This window comes from Oryctolagus cuniculus, chromosome 1 (assembly GCF_964237555.1).
Source record: "Oryctolagus cuniculus chromosome 1, mOryCun1.1, whole genome shotgun sequence".
NCBI lineage: Eukaryota > Metazoa > Chordata > Mammalia > Lagomorpha > Leporidae > Oryctolagus > Oryctolagus cuniculus.
In genome coordinates this window covers 70,951,515-70,972,441 of record NC_091432.1, presented here as the reverse complement: position 1 = coordinate 70,972,441, position 20,927 = coordinate 70,951,515, and the positions used below count along the sequence as shown (strand labels likewise).

At 41.4% G+C, this 20,927-nt stretch overlaps 1 protein-coding gene and 1 long non-coding RNA gene across 8 annotated transcripts in view; one reads left to right on the top strand and one right to left on the bottom strand.

Moving 5' to 3' along the window:
• The window catches only part of TENM4 (teneurin transmembrane protein 4), a 2,118,216-nt gene that overhangs the window by 860,518 nt on the left and 1,236,771 nt on the right, over nt 1–20,927 (top strand). The gene's annotated exons all lie outside the window — the stretch shown is intronic.
• LOC103349864 (uncharacterized) overlaps nt 33–20,927 on the bottom strand; it is an 80,009-nt gene continuing 59,114 nt past the window's right edge. The window contains exon 6 of one of the 3 annotated variants that reach the window (XR_007910167.2): nt 33–1,006. This is a non-coding gene — a long non-coding RNA (uncharacterized lncRNA). The remainder of the gene's footprint in view (nt 1,007–20,927) is intronic. The other 2 variants (XR_007910166.2, XR_011384731.1) reach the window with 2 other exon arrangements.

Sequence of the window (20,927 nt, the reverse complement as noted above, 5' to 3'; positions counted from 1 at the left end):
CTCCTGTTTTACCTAACGGGAGTGCTCAACCTAGAAGGCTCAGTAAGTGGAGAGGATGTCCAATTGTTGCCTGATGGCTGACTGAGAGCTTGCTTTTCCCTTTGATAGTGAATATAAAGATGACACTTTGCCTCTGTGCAAAGGATGGTGGCCCCAGGGTCGCCCCAGTAAGCCATCCATATCAGAACACAGTGCATCTAACATCCACTTGAGAGGGACACGTACATAGACAGAGGTCATTATAGTCCACAAAGAAAAAGAATCCAGGGCAGAATAAGCCTTGAAAAATCCTTGATCCTGTAGCTGAAAGAGTAAAGCCTTTGGAACTCAAACAACTCGAGTTCATATTCTGATTCTGCCCCTGGCTGCCCATGTGACCTAGGGAAGGCACAAAGACTTGAGCCTCAATTTTCAGAAATCATAAAGCTCATCCTCTAAGAATTATACTTACATTTTAGGAGTGACACATAGTGGTTTTTCTTTCTTTTCTTCACTTGTTTTATTGAGACATAACTCATAGTAGAGTGAAAATATTTTAAGGGCACAGCTAGATGACTATTTGCACAAGAAATAGCTATGGAAGCACCACCCAGTTAAAGATAGAGAACATTTCTGGCGCTTTGAAAAACTCACTTCTGTCTCCTTGCAGTCAGTAACCATTCTTCTGACTTCTATCACCAAAGATTAGATTTCCAAACACATGTTTTCTTTCTTTATGGCTGCCGGTGTTATTTTTATGACCCAGCATGAGGCAAAAGTCACTAAACCATGAGCAGATTCTTCTTAACAATAACCCCAATGACGAGGTTGGAAAAGTTATCTTGAATCAGTGACACATTAGCGGTTGCTTAAATCATTCTGCAGGTCTTAGCAGTGAGGGAAACGTAGTGATGCTGGCTCCATGATGACAACCAAGTGTTCACTTTGCTATGGATCCATGAAGAAGAGAGCACAGCCTTGGTGCAGTATTGTGTTCAACACCTGAAGGATACGAGCATGGAGACTCCTGTAGATTGTTAAAAAAAAAAAAGGCAGATAGATGGGAAGTTTACAGAAGAATATAAAATGATGTATGGGATGTGGCGTATGAAATTGTACAATGAGTTAGCAGAAAGCTAACACATCTCATGTTCCATCTTAATTTTGTCTCTAAAATGGCATTTTAAACATTCTTCTCTGCAATCCCCCAACCACTACCCTTTCATCAGCCCATTGCAGCAGCTTCCTAAATGGTTCCATTTAATTCCCAGGATAATTACTGGCAAGACACATCCTATCACTTTATCTCCATCCATGACTACATTTTACTTGCAAGTTAAATTCCAATGTAAACATGGTATATAAGTCCCTTCCTTAACTCTCATCTGATCATTTAGTCTGAAGTCTAAATGCTTCCTTCCATTCAGTCTGGTCTAACCCTGCACAACTGTTTCCTGTAGTTTGGGCTTTCTTGGCTGTTCCATGGATGTTCCTCCTGTCCCCTAATAAAACCCTAATCTTATAGCAAGTCCATGACAACTGTTAATCCTCTGTCAAAACTTCTTTCACCCAACTACTCTTTTACCAGGCTGAATCCATAATTCCTTACACTGTGTATGCCAAGGCCTATTTAAAAGTCATGTAGCCTTTGCCACACTGTATTCTATTTAGTTGGCCAGACGTCTCACTATCCTAACAAAACTGGATAGCTGTGAAGCATTGACAACTGCATGAAAATGGAGGAGTAGAATCTGTACTAGGTTAAAGGCACTCAACTGACCATGGAGGCTGACTTCCTCATGGAAACCACGTGTCCAAATCTTACATTTCAAGTATGTATAACAAGGATCATAAATTTAGTCTCATTGAGGTGTGGTATCATTCTCTGAGGCTTTTTTAATATATTTATTTATTTATTTATTTGAAATGGGGAGAAGGGGAGAGAGAGATCTCTATATTCTGGTTCACTCTTCAATTGCATGCAACAGCCAGGGCTGAGCCAGACTGAAGCCAGGAGTAAGACACTTTGTATAGGTCTCCAATGTGGTTGTCAGGGACTCAAGCACTTGGGCCACTCTCTGCTACCTTCCCAGGCACTAGCAGTGTCACTCCCCCTCTTCATGGAGGAACGACACTAAACCCTGCCTAGGCTTCATATCCGAGTCACGGCACCATTATGCCTCCTAAGCTTCATATCCGAGTCACGGCACCATTATGTCACTCCCCCTCTTCGTGGAGGAACGACACAGGACCCTGCGCTGTTCTTTCGTCTGCTCGGCCCTCCCTGGGTTTGCTGCTGGTTCTTCCTGGGTTGGCTACCATCCCTTCCACCTCCATGGAAGGGCGGTTCCCCCTAGCCACTTTCCCCACTTCCGCGGGGGAGCGGCACACCGCCGGCCGGCTCTCTCGGGGGCTGCACAGGTGTTCCTTCAGATAGATGTTCCTGGTGCATGCCGTCTCTCTCCTCCTTTATAGTCCTCTTCCACCAATCCCAACTCTGCTACCCACATGCCAAGTACGCTGCTCTCCTCCAATCAGGAGCAGGTCCTACAGTTTATTGGTTGAACTGGAGGCAGCTGTGTAGAAGCTGTTTCCTCCTCTCCCAGCGCCATATTGTGGGAGAGCAGATGCATAAAATAAGTCTTAATTCCAGTAACTTAGTCTAGTCCCAGTTGCTCCCAACAGATCCCCCTTTCTTTTTATTTTTGGCATTGATATGCGCCTGTCTTCGGTGCCCCGCAGTACACACTCTGCTCTGCTTGCTAGAGTTGCCCACAGGTGCTTACAAGCCCTATCAATCAGGCAAACCGAATCCAGGTCCTCTCTTCGCCATGTTGTGAGGAGGTTTTTAGGCACTGATGTATGCCTGTGTTCGGTGCCCTGCAGCGCATGCTCTGCTCTGCTAGAACTGCCTGCAGGTGCTTACAAGCCCTAGCAATCAGGCAAACTGAATCCAAGCCCTCTCATTGTCGTATTGTGGGGAGACTTATTGGTGTTGATAACGTGCCTGTCTTCGGTGACCTGCAGCAGGTAAGCTGCTAGCTGCCAGCAGGTGCTTATCGTCTTACTAATCAGGCAGACCGAATCCAAGCCCTCTCATTGCCATGGCGTGGGGAGGCCTTATTTTTCTCTATTTCTCTATCTCCGGGCATTCCTATTTCTCCTATTTTACTTCTATCTGCCAGCATTCCTATTTCTCTCATTTTACTTCTAAACTTCTATTTCTCTTATCCCCGCGGCTTCCCGGCGCCCGCCCCGAGGCTGCTTCTCGGCGCCTCGCCCCGCGGCGGCTTCCCGGCTCTGAGTGCTCCACGGTCTCCGCGCCCTTTGCATCCGCACCACAGCTAGCCCCGCGTTCCCTATCTACTTGTGCCCCACGCGCTCTCTCTGCGCGTGGCGGCTTCCGCGAATCACACAGCCTAGCTTACGTTTCCGCTTCTTGGTTTTCAGTCTAAGTTCCCCGGGCTAACCTGGCGAAATCCAACCTAGCCTACGTTTCCACCTTACGGTTTGGCTTCCCGTCTTTTGCTCCCCGGGCTAATCTGACGAATTCCAACCTGGCTTACGCATCCGCCTCTAGTTTTAGCTTTTCGCCTTTTGCTTCCCGGGCTGACTTGAAGAATCCCAACATAGCTTACGTCTCCGCCTCAGCCTGCCCCCGTGGCTTCATCCTCCCTAACATTTTTCTCTACCTGGTATGTTTCCTAACTTTTCTTCCAACAATATTTCCCTCTCATTTCTCCTGGCTTCTCCCCACAGTCCGTATCCGAGTCTAAGTTTCTTCTAGGTTTCACTTTCGCTTTCAATCTCCTAGCTTCCCCACCATAGTCCGCATCCGAGTCTAAGTTTCTTCTTGGTTTCACTTTCACTTTCAATCCTAGCTTTCAATCCTAACTTCTTTCCCACAGTCCGTATCCGAGTCTATGCCTAGGCTTTCAATAGCTTCTTCCGGCACCTTTTCCGTCCGGCTTTTCCCTAGGCTCTTTGCTAGTCTCTCTCTCCGGTATTTTCCCACTTCTTCCTGCTTCTTCCCTCCTAGGTTTCCTATCCGAGTCACAGCACCATTATGTCACTCCCCCTCTTCATGGAGGAACGACACTAAACCCTGCCTAGGCTTCATATCCGAGTCACGGCACCATTATGTCGCTCCCCCTCTTCGTGGAGGAACGACACTGGACCCTGCGCTGTTCTTTTGTCTGCTCGGCCCTCCCCGGGTTTGCTGCTGGTTCTTCCTGGGTTGGCTACCGACCCTTCCACCTCCATGGAAGGGCGGTTCCCCCTGCCACTTTCCCCACTTCCGCGGGGGAGCGGCACACCGCCGGCCGGCTCTCTCGGGGGCTGCACAGGTGTTCCTTCAGATAGATGTTCCTGGTGCATGCCGTCTCTCTCCTCCTTTATAGTCCTCTTCCACCAATCCCAACTCTGCTACCCACATGCCAAGTACGCTGCTCTCCTCCAATCAGGAGCAGGTCCTACAGTTTATTGGTTGAACTGGAGGCAGCTGTGTAGAAGCTGTTTCCTCCTCTCCCAGTGCCATATTGTGGGAGAGCAGATGCATAGAATAAGTCTTAATTCCAGTAACTTAGTCTAGTCCGAGTTGCTCCCAGTTGCTCCCCACAAGCAGGAAGCTGGATTAGAAGGAGAGGAAATAGAACTCAAACTGGCACTCTGATTGGCATTGCCACATGGACATAACAGAAAATCTCTAGGCTCAGTGTGAGATAAGCAAAATTCTAAAAGGCTTTTTCTGTGATATCCTGCCCCCTCTGTTGCACATGCAATAGATTTTACATTCAAGATCAAGTTGTATTCATGGAACAGTTAGTCTTCAAATAAGAACATGTGGTTGTACCTGGCCTAATCACATGAGCCCTCTGAAAGCAGGGATATTTCCCTGTCTAGCTGTAAAAGGGAACACAAAGAGCTATTCCCTAGGAGGGAGGTTCACATTGCTGAGTTGCAGTAGTCCCCACCTGATATGAACCTACTTGTGGTCTCCAGTGTCTGATACTGGTCCTGACTGCCAACCAGCAAGACAGTGAGGATCTCAGTCTTGCAGCCACAAACATATAAATTCTGCCAACCTCTGGAGCAGAAAATATATTTCTCCTAGAAGATCCTCTAGATAAGAAGCTGCTGGCCAACACCTTGACTTTAGCCTATGAGACTTTGAATAGAGAATCCTGCTAAAATATGCCAAACTCTTGAGTCACGAAACCTGTGAGATGATAACCATGTTGTTTTGAATCATTAAATTTTTGATAAATTGTTTCACAATTTATAATAGAAGTAAATGCAAAATGGTATCTGTAGCCCAGTAAGGTAGGCATTTTGTCAATCTCTATAATTCTCCTAGATTGGTATAATCTTAAGCTAGCATCTGGAGGTCTAGAAAGGAGTGTGTGAAGAGGCAAAGACCACCCTGAGTCCTCTAGACCAAGGCTCTGGCCAGGCCCCCAGCTCCATATTGAGACTTGGAATGCCTTCAGGAAATGGAAACTGAGTCAAAGTCAAAGGAATAAAGATGAGTACAGGTGACTTCACTTGTTCAGTGTGAGGGTGCATAAGATTATTTTATTTTTTAAATATTTTTATTTATTTGAGTTACAAACACAGAGAGGGAGATACAGAGAGATAGGTTTTCCATCTACTGGTTCACTCCAAAAATGACTGCAACTGCCCGAGCTGAGCCAGTTGAAGCCAGGAGCAGGGAGCTTCTTCCAGGTCTCCTGTGCAGGTGCAGGGACCCAAGCACTTGGGCCATCTTCTACTGTTTCCCAGGCCATAGCAGAGAGCTGGATTGGAAGAAGGGCAGCCGGGACATGAACCAGCACCCATATGGGATGCTTGCACTGCAGGTAGAGGCCTAGCCTACTATGCCACAGTGCTGGCCTTAGGATTTAGACCCAGGAAAATCAGGTTACAACAGACTAATGCCAGAACCCACCTGCTGGGGACAAGGAGGTTTTCTCTTCCTACCAGTCCAGGGTGCCTCTTAGCTGAGACTGTCATGGAGATGTCCTTAGCACTTAGAATGGTGGTGGCTGAGGAACGCAATGACAATCTCTGCCCCACCCTGCTAGGGTATAACTTGAAAATTCTACTCTGGTAGACTACATCTCATTCTTCTTTGTGTCCTTGGCAACTATAGCAAAATCTGGCACAAGTAGGTTCACACTATTTGTCAAGTGGGAATAGTAGAAATCCCATGTGTTGTGGAACTGAAAGCTGCTAAATAACTACCATTTGGCCCCTTTCATAATTGATTGTGCTTTAATGGAAAAACCTTGAGGTTTGTAGCCAGACAGACACGAGTTCAAGTCTTGGTCACCATTATTAACCTCTCTGAACCTTACTCTCCAGAGTCCCTGCTGCTTGCTAGGCTTTTGAGAGAGCCAGACCCAAGCTGGAAAAATAGTTTGTTCACTGTTGCTGCTGCAGTCAAACCCATTGTGAGATTTCAAACTGAGAAGCCACCCAGTTAATCCAAGAAACATTGTTGTAAATGAAACAAATATGTGGGTTTACATTCTCGTTCTTTTTTAAAAATATTGATTGATTGAGTTGAAAGGCAGAGAGAAAGAGCATTTTTGCTCTTTATAAGGTGAGGATACAACCACATGGCATTGGGGGACTTTAGCAGAGCAACTATGGACTTAGCAGGGACATAACCTCTTATACGTGGCCTAGTATGCGTCAAGGTCACTGCTAGTTGCTTTACCTCTGCAAGGTATGTGAAGTTGAGTAATGTAGTCATTCTCTTTGTTTCCTCATATGTTAGTTAGGGATATAAAAGATATTTGCTCATAAGATTGATAGTCAAATTGAATTAATATTTGTAAAGCATTGCAGTGCTATGTAAGTTCTAGGCAAATAAAATGATTTCCTTATATTCACAACAACCCATAGAGTTTAATGTTACTAAAGCCCATTTTGTCAGGGAAGAAATTGGAGCTAAGAGAGGAGGTGGGAGGTTTATATTAAAAGAAAATTAGCCATGACAAGGTAGTAAGCATATATTTGTAAACATAAAAATCAAGTCTTGATTAATCTCAAATCATTACATGTTAGTTTAATGCCTATTAAATACAAGGTACTATAAAAAACCATATTTGTAATGTTGGGTATGGTAAACATACATTTATTATTGGGTTTCAGGATTAGACCTTCTTTGTTCTGTGGAAATCAATATTTGGAAGAGAAACCCTTCCAATATCAGTCTCTTCCTGGAACCCTAAGTTGAGCACCTGCAGTAGAATATGACAATGGTGTGTAGGTGTTTGGTTCTCCTGGACAAGACAAAAACCAGGATACAATAAAAAAATTCTGCAACTCCATTCCACACAGATGATAGTTATTTCATTTTCTATGTACATCAGCCATGACATTTTGAACTAAGAAAAATGTCCAAACATTATGCCTACAGAAGAAAACAGCAGGTGCATTTTTATCTCTTTCAAAATAGTAACTTATTAGATTGCTCTTCACATCTGGACCAAGTCACAAGGGTGAACTTGTGCGTAATTCTGTGTCTCAAGAAACTGACTCAGACATATTAATGGATGGTGGGGGTATAAGAAAGTAACAGCAGCCCCTTATATGTCTCTAGGACTTTCTCATTGCGTTTGCACTTTCTTATATCTTATTTCCTGAAGCCGAGAAGCAGCCCTAAAATGTAGACAAAAGCATCCCTAAATTATAGAACAGAAAAGAATTCAGAGAGGGCAAGTGGTTTTTCCATGGCCATGAGCACTGAAGGAACACTTACTCCTGAAGTGCATGGCTGCTGATTGCACTTTGCCCAGGCACTTAAATATGTATTTATTTTTTCACTTTTTCTCCTGTTTGATTATAGTTTATACTAACAATTACCTATAGCAGCCACAATAGCTAATCTCTGTGTTTCAGGTATCATGCTAAGCACTCCCCATGCATTATCTTATTTAATCCAAGCAACTAATCACTGAAGCAGGTAGCATTTTTTCCTCCATTTTATATATAAAGAAACTGAGGCTTAGATAAGGGAAATGTCTCACCCTAGATCATATAGCTAGCAGACAGCAGATCCAGGGAGGAAATAAAGGTTTTTTTGTTTTGTTTTGTTTTACATCAGTGCTTCCTCCTTTCCTAAGTATATTATATATTCATTCATTCATCATTTACTCAGCCATTAAAAAGCTGTGGTGCTTAGTAAATGCCATTCCCTGAATCAGGAGCTGGGAAGACAACAGGGATATAATCATTGCTTTCTGGAAGTCTACAGAGTAGCATTGATTCAAGGAAGACTCAAGAATTGTACTCAATTATATTAGGTTAGATTGGATAAACTTGGAACTGAATTTCATTTTATTGAATTTAATTGAACTGAGTAGAAATCATATATACCTTATTCAGAATTTATGGGATATGAATAATAAAACTCTTTTGCTCTAGAAATGGTAGCCACAAGGAAGTGAATAGATTGTAATTCTGAAACTCTGAAAACAAAATGAGACTAATCTATAAAAGGCAGCAGAGTCAGTTGAGTGGATGCAAGGGAATAATATCTGACTCTGTGGTTGGACCCCCCCAGATCTGGGCATCCACTTTGCAAACAGCACCAAGCACTGTCCTAAGGCCAGGGTTTCGAGAACAATATGTCTTAATCTCTACTTTTTAAGGAACTCACAGTCTAGAAATGGACAAGTTCAAAACTGTGAGGTTGCATGGTGTCTCACTGCTTGATTATATCTGGGCTGAGTGCACATGGGAGACCAGCAAGTGGGGCAAGAAAATCTGGCACATTTCATGTTCTGTCATCTACCTTTTTGAGGAAATTATACAACAAGAAAATCATGACTCCAGATCTGCACGGTAAATAGCAAAGTCCATGACTCAGCTGTCCTACAAAGAATAAGGGCATTACAGAGAAAATGTCACTCTATTTCTGTTCTTTCAATTTAGTAGTTATGTGGCCTTGTGCCAACTTGTTAGCCAGTGCCCAAGCATCCTCATCTACTAACTGGGCCAGAGACATCTACACTAAAGAGCTTTGGCAAGAATTAATAATGATTATGTTTGCAAATATACCAGTACATTGCTTGACAAAGAAAGAGCTCACCAAATACTAAATATCACCTCTATTTCTGTTTTGCATGTACAAAATTGGCCACCAGGGACCAAGGAAATTATCTATTTAGCATTTCCTAAACTGTAGTCTATAAAACAAGTTTCTGAGATAAATACGTGTGGAAGTCATCATATATTAGGGGCCTACTCCTTGAAGATTCACAGGGAATAGCAGGATGTTACAGCCCTAGGAAGACCTGCATTTCAGTAGTCTCTTCAAATTTATTTTCCCTAAATTTCCATATTTTTGATCACTGAACTCTTAAATTACTAAATAATTATCCACATCTTTTTGTCACATCACAGTATTTTATTTGCTTGTTCCATTAAGGGATGAACAAACGAATGAAGAAATCTCATGAAAATGGATAAAACAACACCACTTCTAATTCTCTATTTTATTTATGTCACAGTCAGAGAGACACAGAAGGAGAGAGGTGAGGGGGGAGAGAGAAAGATGCAGAAAAAATCACCATCTACTGATTCACTCTCTCAATGCCCGCCACACCTGGGACTTGACCAGGTGGAAGCTGGGAGCCATGAACTCAATCTGGGTCTCCCAGCGGGTGGCAGGGACCCAGCCACTTGAACCATCACCTGCTGCCTCCCGAGGCTCACACTAGCAGGAAGCTGGAGTATGGCGCAGACCTCAGCTTGAACCCAGGCACTCTGGTAGCTATAGGTTGTACGTGTCTCAATCATCATCTTAACTATGAGGTCAGATGCCCCCACCCAGCCATTTTTAATGCTACCTTAGCTGAGACAAGATTGTACCATAGCTCTATTCACTCTCAGAAAAATGAATGTTCTGTTTAGAGTACCTATTCTATTACTAAGTTCTTGGTTCTCAGAACTGATGACTTTTCTATCTCTGTCTCATAATTCAGTAGTCATGCCAAATTCTTAGCAGCTGAGTTAACTGCTTTACTACTACATTATGGATTGACTTTTTAAATTGTTATTATTAGCCATGTATTCTCCAAGGTACTTTTCCTGAATTAAGCACACATGCCATATGTTTTTGTGCAGCTATGATTTCTCTGAGGCAATTCCCACAGCATTTCATACACTTTTCCCCACATAGGGATAGAACACATAGCTCTCTCTGAGTTCAAATCCTAATTACTGCATGTTCCCAACTCTTGCTCAAATGACACTTCTGCTGTAAAGCTTTTCCTAACTGCCTGCTATTAGAGATCATCACTGTCTCTGTTCTGCCCCCTTGGTATTGCAGACTTTGGGTACAGTACATTTGAGTTGAAGTCCTAACTATGGGGCTGACATTGTAGACAGCGGGTTAAGTCAGCACTTGGGATGCCCAGTTCCCATATCCTATATTAGAGTGCCAGTTCAAGGCCCACTTCTGATCCAGTTTCCTACTATTGCACCTGGAAAGCAGTGGATGATGGCTCATGCACTTAAGTTCCTATCCCAGACCCATCTGTTGTGGGTATTTGGGGAGTAAACCAGCAAATGCAATTCTCATTCTCCCTCTCTCTCTCTCTCTCTCTCTCATAAATCAAAAAATCTTAAAAAATATTTTTAAAAATCTTTTAAAAAAGAGAAATCCCAGATCTGCACTTGTTAGCTGTGCAATTTCAGTCACTACTTAACTGCTTTTTGCCTCAGCCTCCCCAGCCGTCAAATGAAAATAACATTTTCTGCAAGCATTGTGATTACCAAGTGGCATGTTTTAATGTCAAACACCTGGAACAATGCCTCCACATTGGAAACACTCTAAAACAAAAGTATGATCGTCATCACTATCATCATCATCCATGCCCCTGTCCCAGTCTGCTTGGTGGCGTGATTAGCCTCATATAGTCTGCTTCTCCAGTTCACTGAAGGGAAGATATTTTTTTACTTGAGATACCTTAAGTTCAACCCAGTGCTTTGCACATAAAGGCATATAATAAATATTTACCACTTTGAACTGAAGATAAAGCAAGGCAGACTAGGTGGGTACCGTCAACACTGTTTTTCTTCCAATCCTATGAAAACACCAATCTGAGGACTTTGAACCCGTCAGCAATCAACTGGTATTGGCTTACAGAAGCTGTGATTGTTAAAGCCAGGAGTTATCAGTCTTAATAGGCATCTCTTAAGCCGTGTGTGGGTTTAAATGAAGACTCTGATTGAGAGCCTGTACATTCTCAGTTATTGGCATGTGGAGAATCAATACAATCTTTATGCCATCATCATTTTCCTTACCTTCTTATTACTTGATCCCTGATCTCCATTGAGTCCAAGAATAATAGAAATTAGATGTGTAAGTCTGCTCTTAACACAACTGTTTATTTGGTTATAAGCAATAGATTAACTGGGGAGAGGGAAGCAGGTCAGGTGAGAATGCCCTGCTATTACAACACATTCACCATTCAATGAAATATTTTCAGGCAAGATGCTGGCGTGGTGGTTATCAAGACTGCTATAAAGAAGTTAAGGAGAGTAGCGAGTATATAATATGGGAATCAATGGCTGAAACCTTTTGTACCTGCTTTTACTCCTCTACTGCTTGGAATAGACTATTTCTACCTGACTCCACTCCCTAATTTGCTTGCCCTGATGGAAGGGTAAAGCTATGTCTTTGCCTATAGAGACAGGGACCAGTATTTATTGAGAATATATGATATGTAAGATCTTATGTCAAAATTTTAGGTAACAAACTGATCAGTTATTTCATAAAATCCTGGATGTTCATAATAAAAATGCATTTTTTACATATTGGGGTGAGATATCTTGTAAGAAACATATTTGGAGAGCCTGTGATATCTCAGGCAATATGCTAATACTGAGGATGCAATAGCAATCAATGCAAATACTGTTCCAGCCCTCACAGACCCTATAATTAAGTGCTTCTATTGCTTTGTTTCCAAGAAAGTTCACATGAATTCAAAATTATGCTAACTAAAAATAATTATTTGATATGGAAAAGGAGCTTACAAATTAAAAAGATTTAGATTTACAATAACTGTTAGTTTTCCTAGAGAACATAATTATAGCCCTGTTTTATAGACAAACTATCTTGTTATTGCAAGCAGAAAGACTATAACTATTCTCAACATATAAAACCAAACTTTCTCCTTTGGCAACTAATCATTAGTTTGTAAGGCACCCACAGGAAAAGCAAATGACTGGAAGTTTCTGGAGTATAGAGCATAAAAGGAAAGAAAAACAAAAAATATAATACTATAGATATAGACTCGGGTCAATCATGTAAGTGCCTCAAATAGAGAGTTTCCAATTCATGTCTTAGCTGAGCCAGGCAGGAGCTGTCAAGGGGGAGCAACACCATTAAAATACTATGTTAATCTAATATTTTAAAAAAAGAAGCAAAAGGGAAAAAAGAGGAAAGCTGAAACAGAAAAGAATAACGTGGCTTTCCAAAAGAAACGGCTGTGCCTGAAGGGCAGGTGTGGCTGTGCACCTGATGCACCTGACATGGAGGAGCTTGTTCAGCAGCCAGCAGGGCTTATGATGATCACCTTGGGAGCTGGTTGGCTATATAAAGCCCAGGGTCCAATCCCACAAGTCTTAGCGTTTATAAAGCAGCCAATGTGAGTCTGCTACAAATGATCCTAAAACAAATTTTGAGAAATATTGATAGAATAAACAAAGACAGCTTGTGGGAAAAAAAAAAAAAAAAAACACCTTGAAGAGAAAGTATTTTCAGGGAAGGAAAATGAGACAGTGAGAGAAAGAAGGATGATATGAAGTAGAGGAAAGAAAGCGGCATGGAGTAGAACTTCAAGAAAACAGCTTGAAAAGCACTGCAGAGAATAGATGAAAGGAGGAAGAAGAGTCAGAACAATCCCCTAAATTCTCGGCAAAGTGTAAGTAAACCAGTTGGAATTTCTTACAACACCTGTTTTTATTTCTTTCCTAAATATTTCCGAGTTTGAACTTTTTGTCTTGTTTGGAATTACAAACCCATGAGTTCTTCCAAAAAATATTTAATGAAAACTTTTAAGCATACATCATAGTTTTGAAAAAAAAAAAAGTTATGATGAAAACTCATGTATGTACCCATGGCCTAGAGTCTACCATTAATATTTTATTGACTTAATGTATTACATATCTGCATATCTACTATCCTGTCCATTGATGCATGTGACTTTCAAAATTAGTTGCAGCCATATGTTTCTCCCTAAGTAATTCAAAATGTGTATCACTAAGTAGATTTCAAACTTTGTTTAAAGTTTAATATTTGCGTACAATGAAATATACAAGTATTAAGTATGTGTTCACTGAGTGTGGACATGTTCATGCTCCTAAGTAACAGAGCCTCTATTGAGATGGAAGTATTACCATCACCCCCCTTAACCAGAAGCAAACAATATTCCAAGTTTTTTTTTTTTTTTTTTACCACATGTCAATTTCTTACATTTTACAATTCCCTGTAAATGGAATCACATGGTACTCTTGCACAAGGCTACATTCAATCAGCAAAATGAGATTCATCTGTGTTGTTTAATGCATTGGTAATTTTATTCATGAGTAGAAATTAGTTAAATGAACTATCAGTTTATTCATCCATTCTCTTTCTGAACATTACAAGGGCTATCGCCAGTATTGAGCAAATAATGAATAACCATGCTTTACATAATCTTGGGCAAGTCTTTTGTAAATATAAGTTTGTTTTTAATCTGGAGTAAATACATAGCAGTAGAGGCTTTTATACATATCCAAGTCATTACCCTTTGTCAGATGTTCTGTAAATAGTTTTCCCTGTCTATTCATTTTCTTAGTGGTATTTTTGATGAGCAAAAAAAATTTAATTTTGGTTATGTCTAATTTATCATGTTTTGTTTGGTTACCATTTTCAGTGCTCTAAAAAGACAACTATACTCACATCATGAAACTATGCTATGTTTTCCATCAGAAACTTTAGAGTTTTATTTCTCAAATTTAGTTTTTAAATGTTCTTGAATTTCTGGCCATGGCTTAGGGTTCAGTTTCGTCTCCCACATTGAAGCCTAGGAATGCCAGCACTGTTTCATTTTTTCATTGAATTTCTTGGGTGCCTTTTCCCAAAAGTCAATGGCCATGGAAGAGCAGCTTTATTTCTGGAATCTCTATTCTGTTTTGTTGATCCTCATACCCCAATGCAGTCTCTAAATTTTTGTAGCTTTGTAGTAAGTGTTGACATTATGTAGTATGTTTTCCAACTGTGTTCATCTTTTTCCAGATTTAGGAAGGTGGGTGTTCTAAATTTCAATGTGAATTTTAAAGTTAGTTTGTCACTGTGTGCTGCACCCCAAATAAAGCCTCCTGGAGTTTTGGGAGGAAAAAGAGCTTAACAAAATTGAACCTTCCAAACCATTTGTTTATATCTTCTTTAATTTCTCTCTACAGTATTCTATTGCTTTTAGTATGAAAGTCTTTCATATAATTCTGTTTAATTTATGCCTAAGTGTTTGTTCTTTTTATGCTGTTATAAATGGATTGTTTTAATTTCCCAACCGCTTGATGCTGGCATTAAAAAATAGAATTGATATCTGCATATTACCCTTTGTCCTATAGTCTTGCTAAATTTAGTCACCAGTGTTAGTAAAGCGTAATTTCCTGCAATTGCCTACTTGAACAACCAGGTCATTTACAAGTTAGTATTTCTTCCTTCATGTCATTGGCTGTTGGAGTATCTTGTTGCCTTCCTGCAATGCCTTAGAACCTCCAGTGAAATGATTATTAGAAGTGGCAAGAAGGGGACAGGTTTGTCATGTTACTAATCTTCAAACCATCCAGTATTTAATTGCTAAGTATGATGGAGCTATAGATTTTTTTCTAAATGTCCTATATCAGATGAGAAAAGTTCTACTTTATTCTTAGGTTATTTCTTTTTTGACAGGCAGAGTTAGAGACACAGAGAAAGGTCTTCCTTCGGTTGGTTCACCCCGCAAATGGCCGCTACAGCCAGTGCGCTGCACCGATCTGATCTTTGGTTATTTTTGACGTAATTGGTATTGGATATTTGACAAATGATTTCTCTGAAACTATTATAACAGTCATTTATAATTTTTACTCTTAATATTATGAGTAACAATTGTAAATGTTAAATCCTGCTTTATTGGCACAAACTCTTGATGACTGTAGTTTTATTTTTAGGCATTGTTAAATTTTATTTGAATTGGTAAACATTTTATACATTTTTAAGAAAGATATTGTTCTTACAATGCCTTTGTTCAGTCATGGGATTAGGATGATACTGGCCTCAGAAGTTAGGATGTGTGCTTTTGTTTGGAGATTTTGTAAATTTGTATCATTTCATCCTTAAATGCTTGATATAACTCCCAAGTTAGCAGAATCATATTTACATGGTGAAAAGTTTGATAGAAGTTCAATTTGTTTAATAGATAGAAGCTATTGGGATTTTTGCTTTGTTTTAAGCCAATTTGGGTAAGTTTTATATTTCAAGGAGTATTTCCACTTTTTATAAGCTGCCTAATATCTTAGCATAATATCCATAAAATTAGCTCATCCTTTGGATGTCATTCCTGGTATTGGCAATACCTTCTCTATTCATCAGCATAATAAGAGGTTTGTCCATTTGTAGATGCAAATAAACATTTTTTCTGTTGTCTTTCAGCTTTCTATTTATATCTTATTTCATTTTTTTCCTATTTATTTCCATTTCAAGTTTAATCTTTTTACAGCTTAAATCAAAAGTTTAGGTTAGAGTTAGGAGAGGGGGAAGATGGCGGAATAGGGAGGGAGCACACCGAAGGTCCGGGAAGGGAAGGTTCAAAGAGGGGTGAATATTTGTAGTTTTTAAGGAACGAGAAGCCCTTCCTGAAACTGGGGAGATAGGATGGACACGCGAGGAGGACGCGGACACCTGCGGCGCAGGACACCAGCAGGAGTGTGTACGCACCAGCGCTGGAAGCCGAGGTGAGACGGGGCGCTCACCCAGCACAGTGGGAACAGCTGCCGCCGCCCCTCCCCCAACCCACCCTGGGACGGACACTGAGACACACACGACTGAGTGGGGGAGAAAAGAGAAAACGGAACAGAGTGAGTGGCACCTGCAGAAAGAGTGTGCGATTCAGGGGTACTAATTGAGAGACTGAGTAAGCCAGTATCTCTTGGCGCCTCCTCGGAGCTGCAGCTGGCGGGAAGCAGCCATTTTGTCTGTTTACATTCGGGCTTAAAGGAGAACTGTCTTTGCCTCAACACTAACCTTCTGAGGTGGAGCCCAAAGGTGGAGTGGAGCGACAGGACACTTCTTGCACAGGGGTGGGCTTCGAGGGAGGGCAGCTCAAAGCCCTGACGCCTGTCTACTCAAGTTACAAGAAAAAAACAATTGAATAGCGCCTGTGGGGGAAAAAGGGCAGGATCCAGAGCTGCAGCGGGCAGAGAGCAGCCATCCTGTCTGTTTATGTTCAGGCTGTGTAGAGCAGCCTGCTTACACTAGATATTGGTACAGACTCACAGCAGCCTATAGCAGAGGGAAATCAACCTGAAAAACCACCCAGATGGAATGCCAAAAAACAAAACAAAAACCCACAATAAGAATATAGAAGAACATATAAACTTGCCAATGGAGCGGGCTAAACCAACCATAACAGAGGCTGAAGAAGAAGTTGAAACCATGCCAGAAAAAGAATTCAGAAAATTAATAATCAGAATACTTAGAAATAATGAGAAACAGTGTCAAGAGCTGAATGAAAAACAAGCCCAAGGATTAGAATCCTAAAGAGAAGCCAGAATGAAATACTAGAACTGAAAAACTCAATTGACCATATAAAAAACACCGTGGAATCCCTCGGAAATCAAACAGATGAAATAGAAGACCAAATATCAGAATTCGAAGACAAACTTCCAGAAATAATACAGTCAGTTCAAACGCAGGAAGAAGAAATTAAAAAATTAAAAAATACGGTCGGAGAACTACAAGATTCGATCAAACGGTGTAATGTTCGGATAATAGGAGTCCCTGAGGGAGTGGAAAGAGAGAATGGATTGGAATGTGTCTTCAACGAAATAATATTAGAAAACTTCAAACAAAGGCAGCTGGATAACAACACACAACTACAACAAATAGCCAGGACTCCAAACAGAGTAGACCAGAAGAGAAATTCACCACAACACATTGTGGCAACACTCAGTTCAGTGACACACAAAGAACAAATCCTAAAATGTGCCAGAGAAAAGTGACAAATCACATTCGGGGTAAGTCAATCAGACTCACCCCAGACTTCTCATTGCAAACACTACAGGCAAGGAGACAATGGCATGATATATTTCAAGTTTTAAAAGATAAACAATGCCAACCTAGAATACTATACCCTGCAAAGCTATCATTTATGAATGAAGGGGAAATAAAGATCTTCCATGACAAACAGAAACTGAGAGAATTTGTATCCACGCGTCCAACCTACAACACTTGCTCAAAGACGTGCTGCACACAGAAATACAAAAAACAAGAACTTCACTACAAAAAAAAGTGAATTTAGAGTAACCCACAAAGTTCAAAATACATAAACAGCTCGTTTCAGGAAACATGAAGGGGAAAAGACAGTACTTAACAGTAATCACAGTGAATGTGAATGGTCTTAATTCCACTACAAAGAGACATAGACTGTCGCTCCCCCTCTTCGTGGAGGAACGACACTGGACCCTGCGCTGTTCTTTCGTCTGCTCGGCCCTCCCCGGGTTTGCTGCTGGTTCTTCCCGGGTTGGCTACTGTCCCTTCCACCTCCGTGGAAGGGCGGTTCCCCCTGCCACATTCCCCACTTCCGCAGGGGAGCGGCACACCGCCGGCCGGCTCTCTCGGGGGCTGCACAGGTGTTCCCCTTAGATGTTCCCCTTAGATGTTTCTGGTGCATGCCGTCTCTCTCCTCCTTTATAGTCCTCCTCTGCCAATCCCAACTCGGCTGCCCACACGCCGAGTACGCTGCTCTCCTCCAATCAGGAGCAAGTCCTACAGTTTATTGGCTGAACTGGAGGCAGCTGTGCAGAAGCTGTTTTCTTCTCTCCCAGCGCCATATTGTGGGAGAGCAGATGCATAGAATAAGTCTTAATTCCAGTAACAGTATAGTCCGAGTTGCTCCCCACAATAGACTAGCTGATTGGATCAAGAAAGAGAATCCATCTATATGCTGCCTTCAGGAGACACACCTTATCAGCATGCAGACTGAAAGTGAAAGGATGGAAAAAGATACTCCAAGCTAACGGAAATCAAAAAAGAGCTGGTGTGGCCATCCTAATTGATCTCGGTGAAACATAGGAGTGGGAATAAGAGAGGGAGGAGATATATAGGATGGCACATACTCACTCAGACCTACTGTCACTCCCCGTCTTCGTGGAGGAACGACACAGGATTCTGCGTTGTTCTTTCGTCTGCTCGGCCCTCCCCGGGTTTGCTGCTGGTTCTTCCCGGGTTGGCTACCGACCCTTCCATCTCCGTGGAAGGGCGGTTCCCCCTGCCACATTCCCCACTTCCGCGGGGGAGCGGCACACCGCCGGCCGGCTCTCTCGGGGGCTGCTCCGGTGTTCCCCTTAGATGTTCCTCTTAGATGTTCCTGGTGCATGCCGTCTCTCTCCTCCTTTATAGTCCTCTTCCACCAATCCCAACTCTGCTACCCACACGCCGAGTACGCTGCTCTCCTCCAATCAGGAGCAGGTCCCACAGTTTATTGGTTGAACTGGAGGCAGCTGTGTAGAAGCTGTTTCCCTTCTCAGCGCCATATTGTGGGAAAGCAGATGCATAGAATAAGTCTTAATTCCAGTAACTTAGTCTAGTCCGAGTTGCTCCCAGTTGCTCCCCACAACCTACCTCCAATGGTGGAACTAGAAATGTGCCAGGGGATTTCAGCTCAACCTTACCAAGGAGGCAGGTACCAATGCCAGCACACTTGGTAAAGTGATAAGTATAAATACACAACTGATCAAAAAGATAGGGTAAGTGTCAAAGAGATTACACAAATAAGACCAGTGTAAGCAAATAATGAAAGATAGAATCAAAAAAGAGAATGATCCTGCGGGGGAAGCAGGACACACAGCAGACTCATAGAATGGCAAACGCCCAAAACAGCACTCCTGCCTCAGAATCAACCCTTGGGACATTCGGATCTGACTAAAAGGTCCATGAGAGTCTCATAGGCATGGAAAGCCATGACATGGTGGCAAAAAAAAATCTAAATGAAAGATCCTGGTGAACAAGACCCCAGCAGAAGGACCAGGCCATCAAGGAGAGAGGCGCCTTTCTCTGAAGGGAGGAAGGAACCTCCACTGTGATACGGCCTTGACTAAACAAGTTCAGAGTCGGTGAACTCAAGGGGCTTCCATAGCCTAGACAGCTCAAAGCAAGAGTCTCGGGTGATTGCTGACGTCATAAATAAAAGAGTGCCAATTGTTAAATCAACAACGGGAGTCACTGGGTTCATGCTCCCCACGCAGGATCTCTGTCCTTAATGTGTTTAACTATGAAACTCAAAAACAACACTACTAGTTGAACAATACCCTATATCTGGTTCGGTTGTGTGAGTGCAGCCTGTTGAAATCCCTGCTTAGTACATACTAAGTTGATCTTCAGTATATGAAGATAATTGAAAATGAAACGTGATGAAGGGCAGGATGGGAGAGGGAGTGGGAGAGGGGAGGGCCACGGGAGGGAGGGAGGTTGGGGTGGGGGAAGCCACAACAATACAAAAGTTGCATTTTATATTCTACTTAAAACTATTGGTTGAACTCTAATTAATATGCAATTACTCTTAGGTGTTTAATTAATGCTATAACTAGTACTCAAACAGTATTTTACACTTTGTGTTTCTGTGTGGGAGCAAAATGTGGAAATCTTTACTTAATATATGCTAAATTGATCTTCTGTATATAAAGATAATTGAAAATTAATCTTGATGTGAAGGGAAGGGGAGAGAGAGTGGGAGAGGGGAGCATTGTGGGTGGGAGGGAAGTTACTGGGGGGAGGAAGCTATTGTAATCCATAAGCTGTACTTTGGAAATTTATGCTCATTAAATAAAAAAAGGAAAAACAAAAGTTAAAGATTAAAAAAAGTTTAGGTTATTGATCTATTTTCTACTGTAAGCATTTAAATATATAAATTTCTTTCAAACCATTATAGAAGCTACAATGCACAAATTTTGAAATGTTGTACTTTATTATGCAGTTCAAGTTTTCTGATTTCCTTTGTGATTTCTGCTTTGACTCTTTGACCTACAAATTTCTTTAAACTTTTGAGTATATCTGAGCATTATAAGAATGTTATTGAATTTTCAAATAATGTACCCTAGATAATGTTTTGATTTATTGATTAATTTCATTGTGGGCATGAAACATGCTATTTAAGTTCAGTCCTTTAGATACATTAAGAATTATTTTACAACCTGGAATATGGCCCTTCAGTGTATGCAGCATGGACCCTGGGAAAGACAATGCATTCTACAGGTGCAGAGAAGTGTTCTATGAACATCACTTAGTCAAGGACGTTGATAGTATTATTTACACTTTCTACTTTTACTTTGTAATTATAAAGATTGCTAAGAAATGGGCATTAGATCTCCAAATAGGGGGAAGTTGTTCATTTTCTGTTTGTTTCTTTTCATTTGAAGTAATTTTGTTAGTTGCGTAAACATTTGCAATTGTTATGTCCTCCTGGCAAACTGACTTTCCTATGGTGAAGTGAGCAACTTTATGTCTGGCAATAATCTTTTAAATTCGATTTTATCTGATATTAGCTTTCTCAACCTCCTTATGCTCATGTTTGTGCGGCATCTTTTCCTTCATTTTCTTTCATCTAGCTGTGTCTTCACTGAGCAATACTTGAAGGAGAAATCTCTAGGTCAGTACAATTTTAAGTAGTTTTAAGTCATTTGCCCAAATC